We start from the raw sequence: 11,966 nt of genomic DNA on the forward strand, positions 1-11,966 counted from the left end.
TTGTGTCTTGTTAGTCAGATTGTAAATGCAGAAGCTACTGACTGATACCTGATTACCAGGGGTTGTCCCAGCTTTTAGGAGTTAACCACTTAAGGGCCAGAAGGATTTTCCCCCTTAACGACCAGGCCATTTTTTTGCGATACAGCACTACGACGCTTTAACTGGCAAATTGCGCGGTCGTGCAACGTTGCACCCAAACAAAATTGGCATCCTTTTTGCCACACAAATAGAGCTTTCTTTTGGTGGTATTTGATCACCTCTGCGGTTTTTATTTTTTGCGCTTTAAGCACTTGAGGTCCGCACTATACCCGAATGACGGCCACAGCGCGGACCTGAATTTCCGGGAGGCCGTCATAGGACGTCCTACCCTTTGCACGCTTCCCATGCGCCACCTGGAGGGCTGTGATCACTGAGTCATGAGACTCGAATGATCACCAATCCGAGTAAGGGGCCAATCCCGGCCCCTTACCATGTGATCAGCTGTCAGCCAATGATAGCTGATCACCTGTATAAACAAAAGCTCAGTAATATGCTTTTTTTTTTCTCCTCCTCATGCTGACAACGTGAGGAGAAAAAAAAGCCGATCACCGGCTTATGCTCAAGGGACAACGGCCCCGAAGAGGAAGGAGGCACATCTGCCTGCTCCTCTGTGCCTCCAAGTGCCACCTGCCATTGCCCACAGTGCCCACCACTGCCACCTATCAATGCCCATGAGTGCCACCTATCAATGCCCACCAGTGGTGCCAATCAGTGCCTCATCAGTGCCACCTAGCAGTGCTGCCTTTCAGTTTAACCTATCAGTGCCCATCAGTGCCCATCACTGCCACCTATCAATGCCCTTCAGTGCTACCCATCAGTGCCAGCTCTTAGTGTCACCTCTCAGTGCCGCCTATCAGTGCCACCTATCAGTGCCCACCAGTGCCTCCCTATTGGTGCCCATCAGTGCAGCCCATTGGTGCCCATCAGTTCAGCCCATCGGTGCCCATCAGTGCAGCCTCATCAGCGTACATCAATGAAGGAGAAAAATTACCTGTTTGGCAAAATTGTATAACAAAATATAAAAAAAATATATTTTTTTTTTAATTCAGTCTTTTTAAAACATTTTATCAAAAAATAAAAACCGCAGAGGTGATCAAATACCACCAAAAGAAAGCTCTATTTGTGGGGAAAAAAATTATAAAAATGTCATTTGGGTACAGTGTTGTATGACTGCGCAATTGTCATTCAAAGTGCGACAGTGGGGAAAGCTGAAAATTGGTCTGGACAGGGGGGGGGGTTTAAGTGCCCAGTAAGCAAGTGGATAAACAAAAAATAGAGCAACAGTTTGGAAAAAATATATATATTTTTTGCTTTTTGCTATACTACATATCAAAAAATAAAAATGTCTTCATAAATTTAGGCCAATATATATTCTTCTACACGTTTTTGGTAAAAAAAATTGCAATAAGCGCATATTGATTGGTTTGCGCAAAAGTTATCGTGTCTACAAACTACTGGGTAGATTTAGGGACTTTTTTTTTTTTTTACTGGTAATGGTGGCGATCAGTGAGTTTTAGGGGACTGCGACATTGTCGCGGACAAATCTGACCCCAAATTACACTTTTTGGGGACCAGTGACATTATTACATTAATCAGTGCTATAAAACTGCATTGATCAATGTAAAAATGACACTGGCATGGAAGGGGTTAGCACTAGGGGGCGATCAAGGGGTTAAATGTGTTCCCTAGGTGTGTTCTGACTGGAGGGGGGGATGGGCTGCCTAGGAACAGAGATCACTGTTCCTGATTAGGGATGAGCTCAGGCGTGTTCGCACACTCCACATGCAGAGCTTGCCAGGAACTAAGCCCAGCGCTGCGCTAATCACAAGCAGTCAGAGCTCAGGCGTGTTCGCACACTCCACATGCAGAGCCTGCCAGGAACTAAGCCCAGCGCTGCGCTAATCACAAGCAGTCAGACATTTCCCGATCTCTGCAAGCACACATCGAGGATATGTCTCACTGCCTGTGATTAGCGCAGCGCTGCGCCGACTTCCTGGAGGGCTTTGCACGTGGAGTGTGTGAACACGCCGGAGCTCATCCCTATTCCTGATAACTGAGAACAGAAGATCTCTGATATGTCCCCTGTCAGAACGGCCCCCTGTTTACAATGGCAGATCCCGTTCTGCCTCTGTGCACAACGATCGCGGGCAGCCAGTGGACATCGAGTCAGCTGGACCCATGGGCTGCAAGCCATGGGAGTGCGAGTATGCTGCCAGCGATGCTCGTGCGCCCGCAATCTCACATGTATGGACCACAGGTACGTCAGATCGCGCAGCAGAGCCGACTTGCTGCAGCTGGTCAGAGAGTGGTTAAAGTATAATTTAAAGCGGAAGTCCGCCGGGAGTCCGCCGTTTGTTTTTTTTAAAAGCCAGCAGCTACAAATGCTGACTTTTAAAATAAGGACACTTACCCGCCCAGCGCGCCCGCAATGTCGGCACCCGAAGCCGATCTCTCGATCGTCTCTCGGGTGCTGCCGCCGCCATCTTGGGTATGGGAATCAGGAAGTGGAGCCTTTCGGCTTCATTTCCCGGGTTCCCTACTGTGCATGCGCGAGTCGCGCTGCGCAATAAGGATGGACCCGCTGCCTCTGGGATCTGTGTGTTTCCCAGCAGACAGCGGGGGACTTTCGGAAAGGGGCGTAAATCTACGCCCCTTTCTGCAGGGAGCTATCCCGGAAGTGGGTGCAGATACCTGTACTGTACAGGTACCTGCACCCCCCCCCCCCTGAAAGGTGCCAATTGTGGCGCCGGAGGGGGGGAGGATTCCAATGAGCGGAAGGTCCACTTTAGGGTGGACCTCCGCTTTAAGGTGAAACTTTTTGGGGGATTTTGGATAGAGTGGAGAGGGATAAGAATAAATGTTAGTTCTTATTGCTGTCTGTGTCTCAGTTAAGGAAATACATCCTCTCTTTCTGTCCTGTTTACCGAAAGGGGAAAAAAAGTCCCACATTTTGTCACTAAAACAGGAATGGGGTGGGGGAAATCTTCCAGTGGGGACACTAATCCTGGTGTCACCCTGGGATTCTCTCACTTTGGAGGGATCTCCTCTCACTTCCGATTTTGGCTATGGAACAGGAAATAAAGGAAAATCCATCCAATGTAGATGGAAAAAAAGTTGATAAAGGAGCACACATGCTCTGAATGTGTGCTCTGCCACGCCCACCAGTGCCTCTTCGTCTCCTCTGCCTGCTCTACTCACCCACTGACCCAGAGCTCTGGACACCATTTCTACAGCCGGCATCATGGGATGCCGAGGACCCCTGCTCTCCACTGGGATGGACACCATGATATGGTCGTATTACACATACCTCCCAACTTTCTGAGGTGGTAACGAGGGACGCGTGCCCAGCAATGCAGCCCCACCTGTGCCCAGGAGAGCAGCCCCCCCTTGTGCCCAGGAATGCAGCCTCACCTGTGCCCAGGAATGCAGCCTCATCAGTGCCCAGGAATGCAGCCTCATTTGTGCCCAGGAATGCAGCCTCACCTGTGCCCAGGAATGCAGCCTTAGCCACGCCCCCCAAGTGCCTTTCCATCTCCTCTGTGATGTCTGCCGACTCTACCCACCCACTGACCCAGAGCTCTTGCCCCCCCCCCCCTACTGCGGCCAGCATCATGGGATGGTGCACACCCCTGCTCTCCCCTGAGATGGACACCATGACATGGCCCTATTACACATACCTCCCAACTTTTTGAGGTGGTATCAAGGGACATGTGCTCAGCAATGCAGCCCCACCTGTGCCCAGGAAGCAGCCCCACCTGTGCCCAGGAATGCAGCCTCACCTGTGCCCAGAAATGCAGCCTAGCAGCCTTACTTGTGCCCAGCAATGCAGCCTTACCTGTGCCCAGGAATGCAGCCTCTCTTGTGCCCAGGAATGCAGCCTTAGCCACACCCACCAGTGCATCTCCGTCTTCTCGGTGACGTCTGCCCACTCTACCCACCCACTGATCCGGAGCTCTTGACACCCCCACCACGGCCGGCATCATGGGACACCACAGACCTCTGCTCTCCCCTTAAATGGACACCATGACATGGCCCTATTACACATACCTCCCAACTTTTTGAGGTGGTAACAAGGGACACGTGCCCAACAATGCAGCCCCACTAGTGCCCAGGGATGCAGTCCCACCTGTGCCTAGGAATGCAGCCTCACCTGTGGCCAGCAATGGAGCCTCACCAGTTCCCAGGAATGCAGCTTCACCTATGCCCAGGAATGTAGTCCCACCTGTGCCCAGGAATGCAGCCTCACCTGTGTCCAGCAGGCCGGTGTCACCCAGGCCAATTTTCTACTTTTAGCGCTGTCGCACTCTGAATGACAATTGCACGGTCATGCACCACTGTACCCATATGACATTTTTATCGTTTTTTTCTCCCACAAATAGAGCTATCATTCAGTGGTATTTGATCTCCACTGTTTTTTGTTTTTTTTTCCAAAATACATGATTAAAAAAATAAAAAATTAAAAAAAAATTATTTGTTTCTGTTATAACATTTTGTAAATAAGTAAGTTTTCTCCTTCGCTGATGGGCACTGATGAAGCGGCACTGATATGCAGCACTGATGGGCACTAATAGGTAGCACTGATAGGTGGCAATGATGGGTGGTACTGATAGGTGGCACTGATAGCACTGATGAGGAGGCACTGATGGACATTGAGTTATTTGGTCATAACAAGGGGCGTTATACATGGCAGCAAAAGACCACAGCATTCCAAGAACAACACTTGCTACCCACAGTAAAATTTGGTGGAGGTTCCATCATGCTGTGGGGCTGTGTGGCCAGCGCCGGTACTGGGAATCTGGTTAAAGTTGAGGGTCGCATGGATTCCACTCAATATCAGCAGATTCTTCATAATAATGTTGAGGAATCAGTCACAAAGTTGAAGTTACGCCGGGGCTGGATATTTCAACAAGACAATGACCCGAAACACTGCTCAAAATCTGCTCGGGCACTTATGCAGAAGAACAAGTACAATGTTCTGGAATGGCCATCCCAGTCCCCAGACCTAAATATCATTGAACATCTGTGGGGTGATTTGAAGCGGGCTGTCCATGCTCGGCAACCATCAAACCTAACTGAACTGGAGATGTTTTGTAAGGAGGAATGGTCCAAAATACATTCATCAAGAATCCAGACACTCATTACAGGATATAGGAAGCGTCTAGAGGCTGTTATTTCTGCTAAATGAGGCTCTACTAAATATTGATGTGATTTTTCTGTTGGGGTGCCCAAATTTATGCACCTGTCTAATTTAATTTTGATGCATATTGCGCATTTTCTGTTAATCCAATAAACCTCATTTCACTACTGAAATATTAGTGTGTCCTTCAGTTATTTGATAGATCAAAATGAAATTGCTTTTCCAAACTCCCAAATATTTATAAATGAAAATCATGGAAATTGTCAAGGGTTCCTAAACTTTTGCATACAACTGTATATAAGCACAGTTTACTGTTAAAAATAACTGTGAAAAGCAAGACTCTGGTGAGTGTATAAAGATGTCCGCTTGCCAACTTCTAACTCTAGGCTTACTAGGGACGAGTGTACCAAGATGGCCGCAACGTCACTTCGGTTTCATATTCTGATGGCTTTCTGACAGGACACCGGTGGGCCGGCAGGCAAGTGAGCAGAGAGATTATATCATCTCTCACTGCCCGCCCTCCCTCTGGGACACAGCCACTGGCAAGGGACAATCTGCATCTTGTGGCAGGCGACATTGGCAAGTGACAATCCACATCTGGTGGCAGGTGACGTGGCAAGTGACATGGCAACATTGGCAAGTGACAATCCACATCTGGTGGCAGGCGATGGTGGGAAGTGACACGCTCCATCTGGTGGCAAGGGAAATGGCAAGTGACAATCCGCATCTGGTGGCAGGCGACGGTGGGAAGTGACACGCTGCATCTTGTGGCAGGCAATGGTGACAAGTGACAAGCTACATCTGGTGGCAGGTGACGGTGGGAAGTGACACGCTGCATAAGGTGGCAGGCAATGGTGACAAGTGACAAGCTACATCTGGTGGCAGGTGACGGTGGCAAGTGACATACTCAGGGCTCCCACTGATTCTACATTATGGTGAATTGAACTATTTAATTTTATATTACAATGTAATAATAGAAATAATGCAGTTCAATCATCCTGACACCATATCAACCATGGTGCCGTGATGATGAAGCGCCAACACCAGCCATTTCCCTGACAAATTGCCCGCAAAATTTTCTGTCAGTGCCCCTCCCGAGACTAGACTCTGGATCCGCCCCTGGATGTCTCCCCAGGCGCTAGGAGATTGGCCTATCAGGAGGAGGGGTATAAGAAGACCTTTGCCCCAACAAATTAATTAAACTGGTAGGTTCCTCATGTTTTGTAGTAAAAGTATTTAGATTTATTGCACATTAACACCAAACAGCAACATGAAAATGGGAATAAAAGCAACAAACACAAATAATGGGAACAGAAATGGAAACAGCTGCGAGGAAAGCCCAGAAATTGTCAGACAGACAGAATGTCCGAAACAGATAGACGGAGTATGGGAATCAAGATGTGGATCTGCATGGAGCTGATCTAAAGGGCCCTATGCAGTGACTTGGTGATGAAAAGCCTAAGGCACTGGACATAGCATACATGGAGTAGTGGTCCCAATCCTGTGGTGCTCCCAGGGAGGTGAGACAAGCGAGATGGCTAAAATGACTACTGCAGGATGTAAATTCATGCAAGTGGTGCGCTGCGTTGAAACGTTGGTATATCAAAAGTGAAATGTCCCAGGAAATAATGTGACTATGTGAAGTTGCAGTAAAGTACTTAAATGCATTGGTGTGTGGACATTCCTTTATTTCAAGTTTTAGGCCTCAGGCTGGGGAACGTTTGAGCAGGCACCTGGCTAGGAACAACTTGCCCGAGATGGTAGCCCTACAGGCAGTTGGGTGCTCAAAGAAGAAGCAGGATAGGACTGGTACATTCTTGGCACTAACAGCCTAGTCACAAGTCCTGTAACATCCTTCTACTCTGAACTAGTGATAACCCACCCTGTACCTGGACCCAGGTGACCATCAACACACCTAAAAATATTTTTATTAACACAAAAGCCCTGAAAAGGAAAATGTTAGCAAACAAATGCAATGTTAAACAGTTTACAATATATCACACTTGGCTAAAAGATAGCCTACCTACAAGCAAAAGGCCCTGCCAGTTTCATGGTCAGTTGGACAATATCTATAACCCAAGCCTAAAAGCATTGGGGCAGTTAGTCTCTGTTGGAGCACTCATCTCTCCCTCCTGAGGGTATTTGTAGTCCCAATGGGAAAGGATGCTCCTAGAAGTAAAGGATCCAAGACACCCCCCTGGAAGAGGGGTAGCGCTATTCCACCCAACAAGCAATACAGAATGTAATAGGCCAAAAGGGCCTCTCACCACAGTGGTTAGTCTCAGGATGTCTAATAGTGGCCAGCAAAGGGTCTCTCTACTTTTGATCCATTGTCCTGCAGTAGCAGATGGGTGGTCAGGAGCAGCTGCCTACTCCTACTAGACTAGAATCAGCCACAATCTCTCACCAGATCTCAGCTGCAGTCTCTCACTGGAATAAGGAACAGCAGGAAAAGTAAATCACCACTCAGCCCTGTGTGCAACTTAGCTCATGGGCTCTCAGTGGCAACAACAGACAGTTATGGGAGCAATGTGATCCTGGACTCCCAACAGCAACAGCAGATAGACCCACAGTATCTCTCTCTTCTCCCAGGCACCATGGGGGAACACTTTCCCCCCCACGCCCTGGCTCTCCCGCACTCAGAATTTCCCATCCCTCCTGAGCCCTGTCCTTGGGCTCATTGCCTTCTCTGCACAGGTGGTGAGGACTAATCCCGATGGCCAAGCTGTGGCCAATAACAATCCCCTGGCCCTACTGGGCAATCTGGCCCCACCCTTTACCCTGTTACTAGGGGTAGACTGAGGTAATTGACAAGATTTGCCACCCTTAACTTCAATGGGATTCCCCTCTAAGTCTCACCAAATTTTGAACAAGATTTGCTCAACTGTTGGTGAATTAAACCCAGGCAGATTCACCCACACTGTCTGTTCACATTAACCACCTGGCTGACATCCAGGTCCCGGCTGCCAGAAAAAATAAGGGAAAAGGAGCAGCGATTTTATTGTTGCTGCTTTTAATTGTTAGGCCTCGGTCATTTGAGCAGCAGAGGAGAGGTAAAAAACAGAGGCGGTGCTTCGTCTCCAAGCCATCTGTCAACTATTTCAGAAAAAAAAATCAACAGCGGATCACTGTCCATAGCCTGGGCCCAGTTTCACTAAGAATCTCCCCCTATTAGTCCCTCTTTTTTGTATATATTCATTTATTTCATCGCCTGGCAATAGAGAAGAAAAAACATTCTTTGGTTGATTGATCACCGCAAACATTATACATACCAGACAGTATTATTTTAATGAAAGCTGCAGATTCAAAAATACAAACATTGATGATTAAAATTTCATTAACATATTAAAGATTATATTCAAATATTACTAAACCCACAACAGTAAAATTTGTCTGTGAATGCAGTAAAACATGTTTGTTATACTCACTGTGGAACCTAAGGGGTTAATCCTCTGCATTATGTAAAAAAGCTGTTTGATCCGGTCCTCCCTGTTCCTTCCCTTTTTTCACTGTCCTCAAAACATGTCCGGATATGACAGACATTGTGTAGTCAGGTTGCACATGCTCAGTTTGGTGTGTATTGCTAGAGAGTTTTTTTTTTTTCTTGGGTGAGTGCATGTGATCAGCACAAGGCCAATCAGCACTGCCAGGGGTCCTTGATCCTGATAGGACAGCTCAGTGTAGTATGAAAACTCCTCCTACAAGTTTTAACCAGGTACTGATAGAAGTCACAAGACTGCTATATACTGCTAATGAAAAAAGGTATTTAGCCATTTATATTTACTAAAATAATTGCATTTCCATGTTCTTTGCGCTATGAGAGACCAGATATAGTAAATGCAGGGTCCTGGGTTTAACAACACTTTAAATATAATATATAAAGTTAAATATACATATAACGTTTTTACTGATTGGCTTGTATACTTTTATAAAACCGCTTTAATAAAATATCACATTGAATACAAGTGGGAAATTATAATATATTTCTAGAAATGCAACTTAGAAGACAGTGAAGTTTATAAAATAAACATTTATTTCACAAGACTGAAGGTAGTGTAATATAAAAAAACAAAAAAACAACAACATTTATGCTTATGTAATACCACAATGTTATATAAAAGCACATGGCAAAAATTAATAATATATTAGGAAACTGAATGTCACAGTACTTATACAAGTGTTCTACAATAGAGACGGGAGTAGGATTCCTAATAACATAACCAACAGAATTTTTGACAGTTTTGGACAGTTTTGGACAGAGTGTAGATGGATTAGAACTGTTATAATCCTCCCTTACTCTATCGAAAATGAAAAAAAAAAAGAGTTTTGCCTTTAGCTCTAATTTAACTGACTGATAGGCATTTCAACTGTTTACTTGCTCTGATAATGTGAAACACCAACAAAGCACCTGTTAGCCAGCCAGAGGCCAGGAGACCTAAGCAGCTTCGGCATTCCTAAACACGAGGCATCTCAGAAGCCATCTGTTTTCATTTATACACAAGCAAAAAGAAGTAGTTTGTTACCCCCCCAAAAATGGTGACTTGATAATGTTGAAGAAAGAATGTTAGCTGTATTCCACTTAGCCCCTCTTGCAGTATTTTTCAATAATCAATGGATTCCCCTATCCTTATGAGCAAACTAGAAGTGGTGAAACGCGTCAAGGAGGTTGGTTTTTGGGTGGAGACATTACTATATGCAGTCAATTCATCAATCTCTGAAAAAAAATACTAAGTGGAGCTAAGTGGAGTGCGACTGACATGCTTTCATATTTTTAATGGAGAGTGGAGACAGATTACAATGGCCACCACCCAGGATGTCTATGTGTAAGAGAGGCAAGTCTTAAGCAGAGCTATGGATCTGCATATCTTTCTGTTTTATAACGTTGATAATATTAATACATGATATATTCATCAAGTGTGCACTTTGGTTATAAATCCAATTTAAATGTTTGTACTACGGGAGTCTTGATTAATATGAAGAGTACCTGTTATACGTTATAAGGTTATAAGTTATCACAAGGGGACTTGTTCACCCCTTTGTAATAACAATAAAGTTAAATGGAATTTTTTTTTAAATAAAGTAAAAAAAGTGACCAAAAAGTAAAATGAAAGTGGTAGTAAAGCCTGCTTTGTTATTTTAAACCTACAGGTAAGGCTACAATAAGGCTTACCTGTCGGTAAAATGAATATGTCCTAAACATACATTGGTTAGGAGGTATTCACCCTGCATGTAGCCAGTGATATCACTGATGCATGTGCTCTGAAGGTTCGGCATACCTTGCCAGAACTTCAGAGCTTCGTGCCGGAAACGAGGGCTCCCGCGCGCATGCGCAGAGGTGATGTCATCGCGGCTCTGGCCAATCACACAGCTAAAGCACGCAAACCCAGAAGAAAAGATAGGGGGGGATGTCAGCCCTCTCAGCGGTGACCAGGCACCGTGGGAGGGCTTCGTTTTAAGGTAAGGTACAAATGCCTTACAGGTGTTTTTTTTTTTTTTTTTTTACCAGCTGCGGTTTACAACAGATTTAAATAAAATAAATTAAAAAAAATGTAAAAATTTAAAAGCATCCCCCCCCCCCAAGCAAATGCAAATGTCCGGTACGCATATGTAAACAGTGATTGCACCACAAACAAGGTATTGCCATGCACTTAGGAGTGAGAACAATAACTCTAGGGCCTTACTTCATGATTAACTGTAAACCGACAACCTGTAAAGTCTATTATCTAAGTATCTAAGTATCATGTATAATTTTAAGTACTGTAGATTGTCACCATTTCAGAGGCGAGCACAATTTTTAATCTTCACATATTTGGTATCTCAAATACACAAAATACAGCAACAAAAACAAATAATAAATAAATCAGTGCTAACGTAATCCACTCTTCAAATGAATATGCATACCGATATGACAAAAATAATCCACTGTGAAAAAATCTAAAATTTCAACAAATGTCTAAAGCAATACGAAGTCCAATGGTTTCTTTTCAGTGTTTGGTATCTATTTACTCAATGCAGCATCATCTTTTATAGTCAACCAAAAAAATGGGTATTGCTGTATATACTTTAGTATAAGACGACCCAAATATAAGCCGAGGCACCTAATTTTACTACAAAAAACTGGGAAAACGTATTGACTCGAGTATAAGCCTAGGGTAGAAAATGCAGCAGCTACTGGGTAAACAATGCCCATCTGCAGCCTCACTGTGCTCATCTGCAGGCTTGTTGTGCCCATTTGCAGCCTCCCTGTACCCACCTGTATCATCAGTGCCAATCTGCAGGCTCACTGTGCCCATCTGCAGCCTCACTGTGCCCATTTGCAGCCTCACTGTGCCCATTTGCAGCCTCCCTGTACCCACCTGTATCATCAGTGCCAATCTGCAGCCTCACTGTGCCCATCTGCAGCCTCACTGTGCCCATTTGCAGCCTCACTGTGCCCATTTGCAGCCTCACTGTGTCCATCTGCAGCCTCACTGTGCCCATTTGCAGCTTTGATAAACAAAAAAGCAGGTGTCTTCCACTGTGTCATGCAGTATTAACTGTTTGGTAGCCATCCACTGTAACAAAGCCCTGCCTCCTCCTCGTACGTGATAGACGGAACACTGATTCAGTTTGCTAGCACTGTATCATTGTTCAGTGTTCTGGCTATCACGGACAAGGAGGAGGCGGGGCTTTGTTACAGTGAATGGCCCCTGAACAGTTAAGACTGCATGACACAGCGGGACATCTTCACTCGAGTATAAGCTGAGGGGGCTTTTTTGTGCTGAAAAAGTTGGCTTATACTTGCGTATAT

This window comes from Lithobates pipiens, unplaced genomic scaffold (assembly GCF_037356315.1).
Source record: "Lithobates pipiens isolate NorthernLeopardFrog02 unplaced genomic scaffold, aLitPip1_a1.2 Scaffold_28, whole genome shotgun sequence".
In the NCBI taxonomy this organism is placed as follows: Eukaryota; Metazoa; Chordata; class Amphibia; order Anura; family Ranidae; genus Lithobates; species Lithobates pipiens.